This window comes from Nicotiana tomentosiformis, chromosome 3 (genome assembly GCF_000390325.3).
Source record: "Nicotiana tomentosiformis chromosome 3, ASM39032v3, whole genome shotgun sequence".
NCBI classification, from domain to species: Eukaryota; Viridiplantae; Streptophyta; class Magnoliopsida; order Solanales; family Solanaceae; genus Nicotiana; species Nicotiana tomentosiformis.
Window position 1 is genome coordinate 84,981,701 of NC_090814.1, and position 8,989 is coordinate 84,990,689.

The window sequence follows — 8,989 nt, forward strand, 5'->3', positions numbered from 1 at the left end:
CATAAACATGGAATTTAACCAAAACTAAGTAAGAATCACTTACCCTAATTATTTCTTTGAAAATCTCTCCAAGAATCGCCTCCAGCCGAGCTCCCAAAATCAGATTTGTGAAATAAACTCAAACCCCCGTCTTGAAATATTTAAGTTCTGTCCAGACGACCCTTCATCGCGATCGCGAAAATTGCCTCGCGATCGCGAAGCACAGCTCAGTTGCCCAGAAATTTAAGCCTACACGAACGTGTAAATACACATGCGAACGCGGACCATTGCCTCCTCAGACCTATGCGATCACGTCCCTCTTCACGCGGTCGCGAAGAACAACGGGTGAACTCAACTGCTGCTTCACTTCTTCTACGCAAGCGACCTTTCCCACGCGTTCGCGATGCTCAGACTCCTCTAGCTTATGCGTTGCATGCCCTAACTGGCGATCGCATAGAAAAAGCTTCCCAACTGCCCCAAATAGCCTACACGATCGCGGACCTTCCCTCGTGATCGCGGACAAGGAAATAAGATACGGGCACCAAAAAAACTTCTGCACATCCCCAAGTCCAAAAATCGATCTGTTAACCATCTGAAAATCACCCAAGGCCCCCCGGGACCTCAATCAAGTATACCAACAAGTCCTAAAACACGATACAAACTTAGTCGAGCCTTCAAATCACATCAAACAACACTAAAATCATGAATCGTGCATCGATTAAAGAACTTAATAACTTTTAACTTCTACATTCGATGCCGAACCCTATCAACTTAAGTCTGATTGACCTCAAATTTTACATACAAGTCATAAATAACATAAAGGATCTAATCCAACTCTCGAAATCGAAATCTGACCCAATATCACCAAAGTCCACTCTCGATCAAACCTCTTAACCTTCCAAAATTTTAATTTTTTCAATGTTCGCCAAAATGCATCAAATTACCCCACGGACCTCCAAATCAAAATCCGGACGGACGTCTAAGTCCAAAATCACCATACAAAGCTATTTCAATCATCAAAATACTATTTCGGAGTCGTCTACACAAAAGTCAAATTCCGGTCAACTCTTTTCATTTAAGTTTCAAAATATAAGAATTGTTTTTTCAATTAAATCATGAATCATCTAAAAACCAATCTCGACCACGCACGCAAGTCATAATACACATTATGAAGCTTCTTGAGACCTTAAGCCGCCGAACGGGGCGCTAATTCCCAAAACGACCGATCGAGTCGTTACATTTTATGTAACGACCGATTTGGTACAGTGGTCGCGTCTATCTTGTCTTTTTCTCTCACCTCACCCTTTATTATTATTAAATTATTTTATTTTATTATTTACCCTACCTCTTTATATAAATTTTATCCCGTATCATAATTTTTCTTTATAATATTGCAAGTTTATTTTTCATATTGTTGGTGCGTAATATCATGAAACAACACCAAACGATACAATCTATCCAAACATTATATTCATCAAACGATACAGTACAGTATAATACAATATAATATGATACATTATGAAATAATATGTAGCAACCATCCAAACAAGCTGTTAAAGTAGTATAAAAGAAGAAAAAAAATATTCTTGTTCTTCTTATTCTTCTTCCCTTATTTCCCTCCTCCTCCTCCTCTTCTTCTTCCTTTCTCTTTGATCTTCACCATTTGAAACTAGAATTCTTTAAAATTTGCATAAGCTTATATTAAGAAAATTAATCAAAAATAAATAAATATTTTCTTTGATATTGAACATAAATAATTAAGTATTTGAATTAACGAATTAGTACAAGTATCCAATTTTATGCTCTTCCTAATTCATCGTATAAGTAAAATTATTTTTTAAGTTGACACAAATCTTAGATTAGAGTACATAAATTTATTAGACTATTGGCGATCAAAGAAATGAGAAGATAGAGCAAAATCGATTAATGTATTTCTATTTCTATTATATAGAAAAAGGAAGATGGTCGACCAAGGGCATATATGTTATTTCATTAAAGCTGTTACACCCGACCCCTAAATAACGACTGGTAAGTTTGGATATAGTACAGCCAATCTGCCGCCGACGCGGATGAGGGCAAGGGGTGGCTACACGTTTCAGCAGACTTGCGCCATGTGTCTCACCGGGTGCAGTGACCGGGGCAGGCGACCCATTTTACATGTGGAATGACGAAATTTTCTATGCTTGGTATATTATAAAAAGGGCAGTGAGACTCTTTCTCTTTCATTCTAAAAGTTATCACCAATCTTAGCTCCCCCAAAATGCTCTTAGCACCCCTTTAGAATCTCCAAGCAATTTAAAGCAAAGTCGAAGGTGAATCTAAATCTAGCAGGATCTAACATAAAAGGGCTTGGAATCACCACTGTAATATTTATTATTGTAACAACCCGACTGATTATTTTGCTTTCTAGATCTCTGTTTTCCTAAATAAGACTCCCCGTATATGCTTTTACTGTTTTATGACTTGGGGGATGGTTAGTTCAGGTTTGGAAGAGTTCGGGTTGAAATCGGAACACTTAGTTCCTTAATATATTGGCTTTAAAGGGTTAAGTTTGACTTGGGTCAACAATTCTAGTAAAATACCTTGGAACCAGGATTTGACGATCCCAATAGGTTCGTATGATGATTTTGGACTTAGGCGTGTGTCCGGATTGGATTTTGGATGACCCGGGAGCGTTTTGGTGCCTAAAGTTGAAAGTTGGCTTATTGAAAGTTTAAAAGTTCTTTAAATTTGGTTTGGAGTAGGTTTTGGTGTTATCGAGGTCCGTTTTAGATTTCAAGCCTAGGAATAGCTCTGTATGGTAATTTAAGACTTGCACGCAAAATTTGGTGTAATTCCTAGTAGTTTAAGTATGATTCGGCGTGTTCGGAGCAAATTGGAAGAACTTGAAGTTCATAAGTTTATTCAATTTGGTTTGGAGTGTGATTCTTAGTTTTGGTATTGTTTTTCGTGTTTTGTGAGGTCGAGTAGGTCCGTTTTATGATTTCGAACTTATTGGTATGTTTGGAGGGGCACGGGGACCCCAGATGCCATTCGGACGAGGCACGAAACTCATTTGGACTTGGAAAGAATAGCTGAAGCATCAGAGTTCTAGTGCAACCACACCTGCGGAGGACCAGCCACAGGTACGAGCCCACAGAAGAGGCCTAGTGTGGGTTGCCTAGTGATCGCAGAAGCGAGAAATGAGTCGCATATGCAAAGGCGCAGATGTGAGGAAGAGATCGCAGAAGCGGACTGGTGTGTAGGTGCGGTGCTCGTGCCATAGAAGCGGGCTCTAAGAAGCGAGACTTTTCCAGCAGAAGCGGGAAGGGAAGACCTGGGCATGGTTTGCATATGTGAGGCTATGTTCGTAGAAGCGGAGAGCCGTAGATGCGGCCAGTGCTCCGCAGAAGCGGAAGTCGCTGGGCAGTGAGGTCCATTTATTACAGGACTTAGGCCATTTTTGGTTCATTTATTTCACTTCTTGGGCGATTTTGGAACTTCTTAGAGGGGGATTTCCACCTAGCTATTAAAGGTAAGTAATTCTTACCCAATGTAAGTTAAATACATAGATTATGGGTAGATTTTAACATGTAAAATTGTGAGAATTTTGGGTTTAGATGAAAAACCTAGGTTTTGATAAAAATGGGATTTAACCACGAAAATGGTTATGGAATTGAGTGAAAAATATATATTTGAGTTCGTGAGGTTATGAGTAACAATTATTTTCGAATATTTCCCGAATCCGGGCACGTGGGCCCGAGGATGAATTTTAGGAATCTTCCAATTGGGGTTGGATAATCACTCTAATAGTTATATTATGAACTTTTGAACATGTATTGATTAATTTACACAACATTTGACTAGTTTCGGATTGTTCGGCACTGAGTTGAGTCTTTAGAGTGAATTTGATACTGAAAAGCGAGCTTTGAGACAAGGTAAGTCTCTTGCTTAACCTTGTAAGAGGGAATTTACCCCCATAACTGATTTCAATTACTATTTGCTCCTAATTGTGGGGGCTACGTACGCACGAGGTGATGATGGCCGTACGACCTCGGCATAATCGTGCGTGATAATACTCGGAGCTTAATTATATTTGATATTATTTTATGGCTTAAGAGGTTATAATTGTTTAATGATAGAAGTTGGCTTGGGATTTACTATTCGTGAAAGAATTATTTATTCACTACTTGTTATTGAGTTATTATTATTATTTACATAATCCATGCTTATTTAGAATTTCTTTATTTTGTTGTTAGCCTGTAATAAGTGTCGAAGTCGATCCCTCGTCACTACTTCTTCGAGGTTAGACTAGATACTTACTGGGTACATGTTATTTATGTACTCACGCTACACTTTTGCACTAATCATGCAGGATCTGAGGCAGGTGCATTTGGCAATCATACCGGCACGCACCCCCGTTACCCTGAGGCCTAGTGGTGAGCTGCTTTCTGAGCCGTCCTGCAGCACCAAGAGTCTCTATTTTGCACTTATTTTCTATCTACTTTTATTTCAGACAGTAGTTAGATTTTTGTATATTTGACTAGTTGCTCTTGCTCATACACTTATGACACCGGGTATTGGCACACATACTAGTAGACTTTATGGTTTTGGAGTATTTATGTCACTATATTTGCCCACTCAGTTGCCTTTATTTTATTTTGTTAAATTTCTACTCCTTAATCTCTTAATAAATGAAAATTAATTACTTGGAAACTTATTAAAAGAGTAATCACATGGTCAGTTCACCGTTGGCTTGTCTAGCGATGACGTTGGGCGCCATCACGGCCTATAGGAGAAATTGGATCGTGACAACATGGTATTAGAGTCAGGTTCACGTAGGTCTCATAAGTTATCAGCAGGCCTAATAGAGTCTTGCGGATCGGTGCGAAGACGTCTGTACTTATCTTCGATAGGCTATAAGGTGTTAGGAAACTACTATTTCTTCATCTCATATCGTGCAGTTGATGTTGTGCTAAGTATCCTTCTCTTATTCTCTCACAGATGGTTAGAACGCGCATGACAGATATACCCGATCATGGAGGAGTTGCTCCCCCTGTTGCTAGAGGCCGAGGCAAATGCCGATGGAGGGCCCCAGCTCGTAGTAGAGGACAAGGACATCCCAGAGTTGCCCCAGTTGTAGCCCTAGTGGATCCAACGGAGGATCCTATTATTGAGAAGAAAGGCGAGGTGCCTGCAGCAGAGCCAACCCATGTGGATTTCATATTCGCATTGGGATTCCAGGAGGTCATGGGTCGTATGTTGCGGTTCATGGATTCTATGACTCATGCTGGTTTATTTCCAGCGGACCCAGCCATATCTCAGGTGGGAGGGGGAGCACAAAGCCCTACCGCTCAGGCTCCAGGACATGCAACTATCGTATATCAGACCCCGAGCGCACTACCCGTCGACGGAGTTCAGCCAGTTGCAGCAGCCATACTTGAGCCCAAACCAGCTACGGCCGGCGATCCGCAGAAGCTATTGGACAGATGGACCATGCTTCATCCTCCTGTCTTTGGGGGTGAGTGGCATGAGGACCCCCAGGACTTTATTGATCGGTGCAAGGATAGACTGCACAACATGAGGATATTGGAGTCCCATGGGGTGGACTTTACCAGCTTTCAGCAGGAGGGCAGAGCCCGTAGATGGTGGCAGTCTTATCTTCTCGGCAGACCAGCAGGTTCTCCTCCCATGACTTGGGATTAGTTAACATGCCACTTCTTGGATAGATACATTCCACCCTCTCAGAGGGAAGAGTTGCGATTTCAGTTCGAGTAGCTCCAGCAAAGTTAGATGTCGATGACCAACTATGAGGCGAGGTTCTCTAAGTTGTCTCCCCTTGAACTTATGATACTTCCTACCGATGCAGAGAGAGTACAGAGGTTTGTTGTCAGTTTGCACTCTGGTATCTAGGCCACCATGGCTCGAGAGGTTGAGATGGGGATTTCTTACGGGCTAGTTGTGGAGATAGCTCGGAGGATCGAGGGTGTCCGTCAGCAGAGCCGAGAGCAGGCGACAAGGGATAAGCGGTTTCGATATTCCGGAGAGTTCAGTAGTACCCCGGTTGGGGGCAAGGGTCAGTTTGTGAGGGGTCAGTCTAGCAATCCCCACATATCCAGCACCGCCTCCTCCTCGGGGTGCTCTAGTGCGGCCTTATTTCAGTGCCATGCCAAAGTGTTCATACCGCCCACCAGCTATTCAGGTCCCTCCAATGGGTATTCAGGCCATCAGGGTCAGACTTCAGGTCAGCAGTCGCCCGTACCAAGAGGTTGTTTCGAGTGCGAGGATCTTGGTCATATGAGTAGGTTCTGCCCCAGGATTCAGGGCAAGGTAGTGCAGCAGGGTCAGCAACATATGATTACAGCACCAGCTGCCATACCAACAGTCCAGCCGCCCAGAGGCGAAGGGCAGGTGGGTAGGGACCGTCCTAGAGGTGGAGGCCAGCCAGGTGGCGCTCCATCCAGGTTCTATGCTTTCTCGGCCAGACCAGATGCAGTTGCCTCAAATGCCAGGATCACAAGTATTATTTATGTCTGCGGTATGGATGCTTCAGTACTATTTGATCCAGGGTCCACATATTTATATGTTTCATCTCTGTTTTCTCATTTCCTGGTGTTCCTTGTGAGTCCTTGGGTACTCTTGTTTATGTGTCCACTCTAGTGGGCGATTCAGTTGTTGTGGATCGGGCTTATCGATCCTGTATCGTGACTTTCTATGGTTATGAGACTAGAGCAGATCTTCTGTTGCTTGATATGACCGACTTTGAGGTCATCGTGCGCATGGATTGGTTGTCCCCCATATCACGCCATCCTTGATTGCCATGCCAAGACTATTACCTTGGCAATGTCAGAGCTTCCTAGATTGGAGTGGAAAGGTTCGTCTGTCAGTGCATCTAGTTGGGTTATCTCTTTTTTGAAGGCTCGACACATGGTCGAGAAGGGTTGTTTAGCTTATCTAGCTTATGTTCGGGATACTACTGCAGAGGCTCCGGCGATTGATTCAGTGCCCGTGGTTCGGTAGTTCTCCGATGTGTTTCCTTTTGATCTTCCAAGCATGCCACCAGATCGTGATATCGATTTTTGTATTGATTTGGCTCCAAGTACCCAGCTGATAAGTAGGGATTTTAACCTATTATTTTCTCTCTTTTACTTGAGTTTAGGGCCAAAAATGCGTGAAGGTATTCCCGAAAACTAACGTAATATGTTTGCTTGCAGGGATTGTTCAAAATAAGACAAAGGAGTCATAATCAACTCATAAAGGAGTCAAAACTTGAACAAAAACTAAGACTGAGCCAAAAGATGTGAAATGCGGACCGCACAAATATTGTGCGGTCGCGAGCACTATTTCGAGGTCCGCGAAAGGAAGATTCAGAGATGGATTTTTGGGCTAAAACATGAACGCGGGCCGCATCAGAAAGGTGCGGCCACTAAAGTACCTGCACGGCCGCGATTGGAATTACGCGGACCACGGTTGCTGAGGTTCAGAGATCTTACATTTTAAGCAAAAATAAGAAATGCGGTCTGTGTCAAGATTATGCAGCCGCAGAAGTCTCCTACGCGACCGTGATGGAAATTATGCGGTCCGCGAAACCAAGCTCAATCCAGATCCAGAAGTGAAGAATGCGGACCGCGATTAGAATTACGCGGCCGCTAAAGCAAGAGTGCAGCCGCGGTCAGAATTACGCGGCCGCGTAATCTTCGCAGGGGTATTTTTGTCCAAAAATTTTAGTTTAGTATAAATAGAACTTTTTGTTATTTTTAGGTTATGTTGTGTATTTGCTGAGCACGTGAGACGGTCGGGACTTCCCTTTTGGGAAATTTTGTATTAGATTCACCTTATACCATTAGATTTTCATCTTTTAATCTAGTATTATGAATTTTATCTTCTTTTCATCTTTGATTTCTGTTATTTCTATGAGTAGCTAGACCCATAGCTAGAGTTGTATCCCAACCCTAGTGTGGGTATTTAATGGGTACTGAATTTTAGGGCTTGAATATTTATGGGTTAGTGATATTTAGCCTAGTTCTTGCTAGAATTATAGAATTAGTGGTTGCAAATATTGATTCATGCCTTTATGACTTAGTCTCTTCTTGAGAAAGAGGGACTAAGTCTAGGAAAACTAGGCTAACAAAGAATTGGGGTGAACTCAAGAAATTGATAGCCCCAATTAAAGGGTTAAACCTAGAGATAGTAATACCTGACTTAAGCTAATATCACGTGACTTACATGAATACCCATTTGGACTTGAGAAAGCCAAATTGGGTAAAATCACTCAAACTATCGAGAGGTATAGAGTGAGTACTTGGGTGTGATATCTATATTACGACCCCAAATTAATCAAGCTTGCCCTAGATTCTTGCTACCCGTGAGATGTCCACCTAGGCGGAAGTCACTACCCTAGTCCTTTTAAACACTTGAAAACCAACATAAAAAATATTGTACTTAGCTTTAATCATTGCATGCAATAGAATAAAATTAGAAGTAGAATCAAAACCAAAATGTGTGGAAGTGTAATTAGGAACAAAACACGCATCTAAACTTAGATATAAACCTAATTCCAAATCAATTAACTCCCTGTGGATTCGATCCCGACCTTGTTGGGTAAAACTGCATCGACCATTCTCGTTACTCAATAGTAATGCAGGATTGGACCCGATCAATTTTTGGCGTCGTTGTCGGGGCTTGAACCCGGGTCTCTCGGGTGAGAGTCGAGTATCCTGACCAACTAGACTACAACGGACCGCTATATATCTAATTATTTGTGTGTTTTGTTTTTCTTTCCTTCCATTTTTTTAATTTTTGTGTGTCAATTGCTTTTAGGTACCAAATGGCTCTTAACGAGGTCCTCGGACATATTCCTCAGGGGGAGGAGGTAGATGAAAATGAAGTGGATGAGGTTCATCTTGAACCTCAAGTACAAAGAAGAGGCCACCCGCCTCATGACAACGTTCCAAACACTCCCCCACCTCCTCCAAGGGCAGCACATCGGGTGTTGCCCAATGAAGGCTACGCAAGTGCAATTGTCCCGCCC

General features: G+C 42.4%; 1 non-coding gene across 1 annotated transcript; it reads right to left on the reverse strand.

Annotated features, from left to right (window-relative positions):
• Positions 1-8,625: 8,625 nt before the first annotated feature.
• On the reverse strand, positions 8,626-8,699 carry TRNAE-CUC (transfer RNA glutamic acid (anticodon CUC)). The gene has a single exon. It is a non-coding gene; the product is annotated as a tRNA-Glu (tRNA).
• Positions 8,700-8,989: the final 290 nt, after the last annotated feature.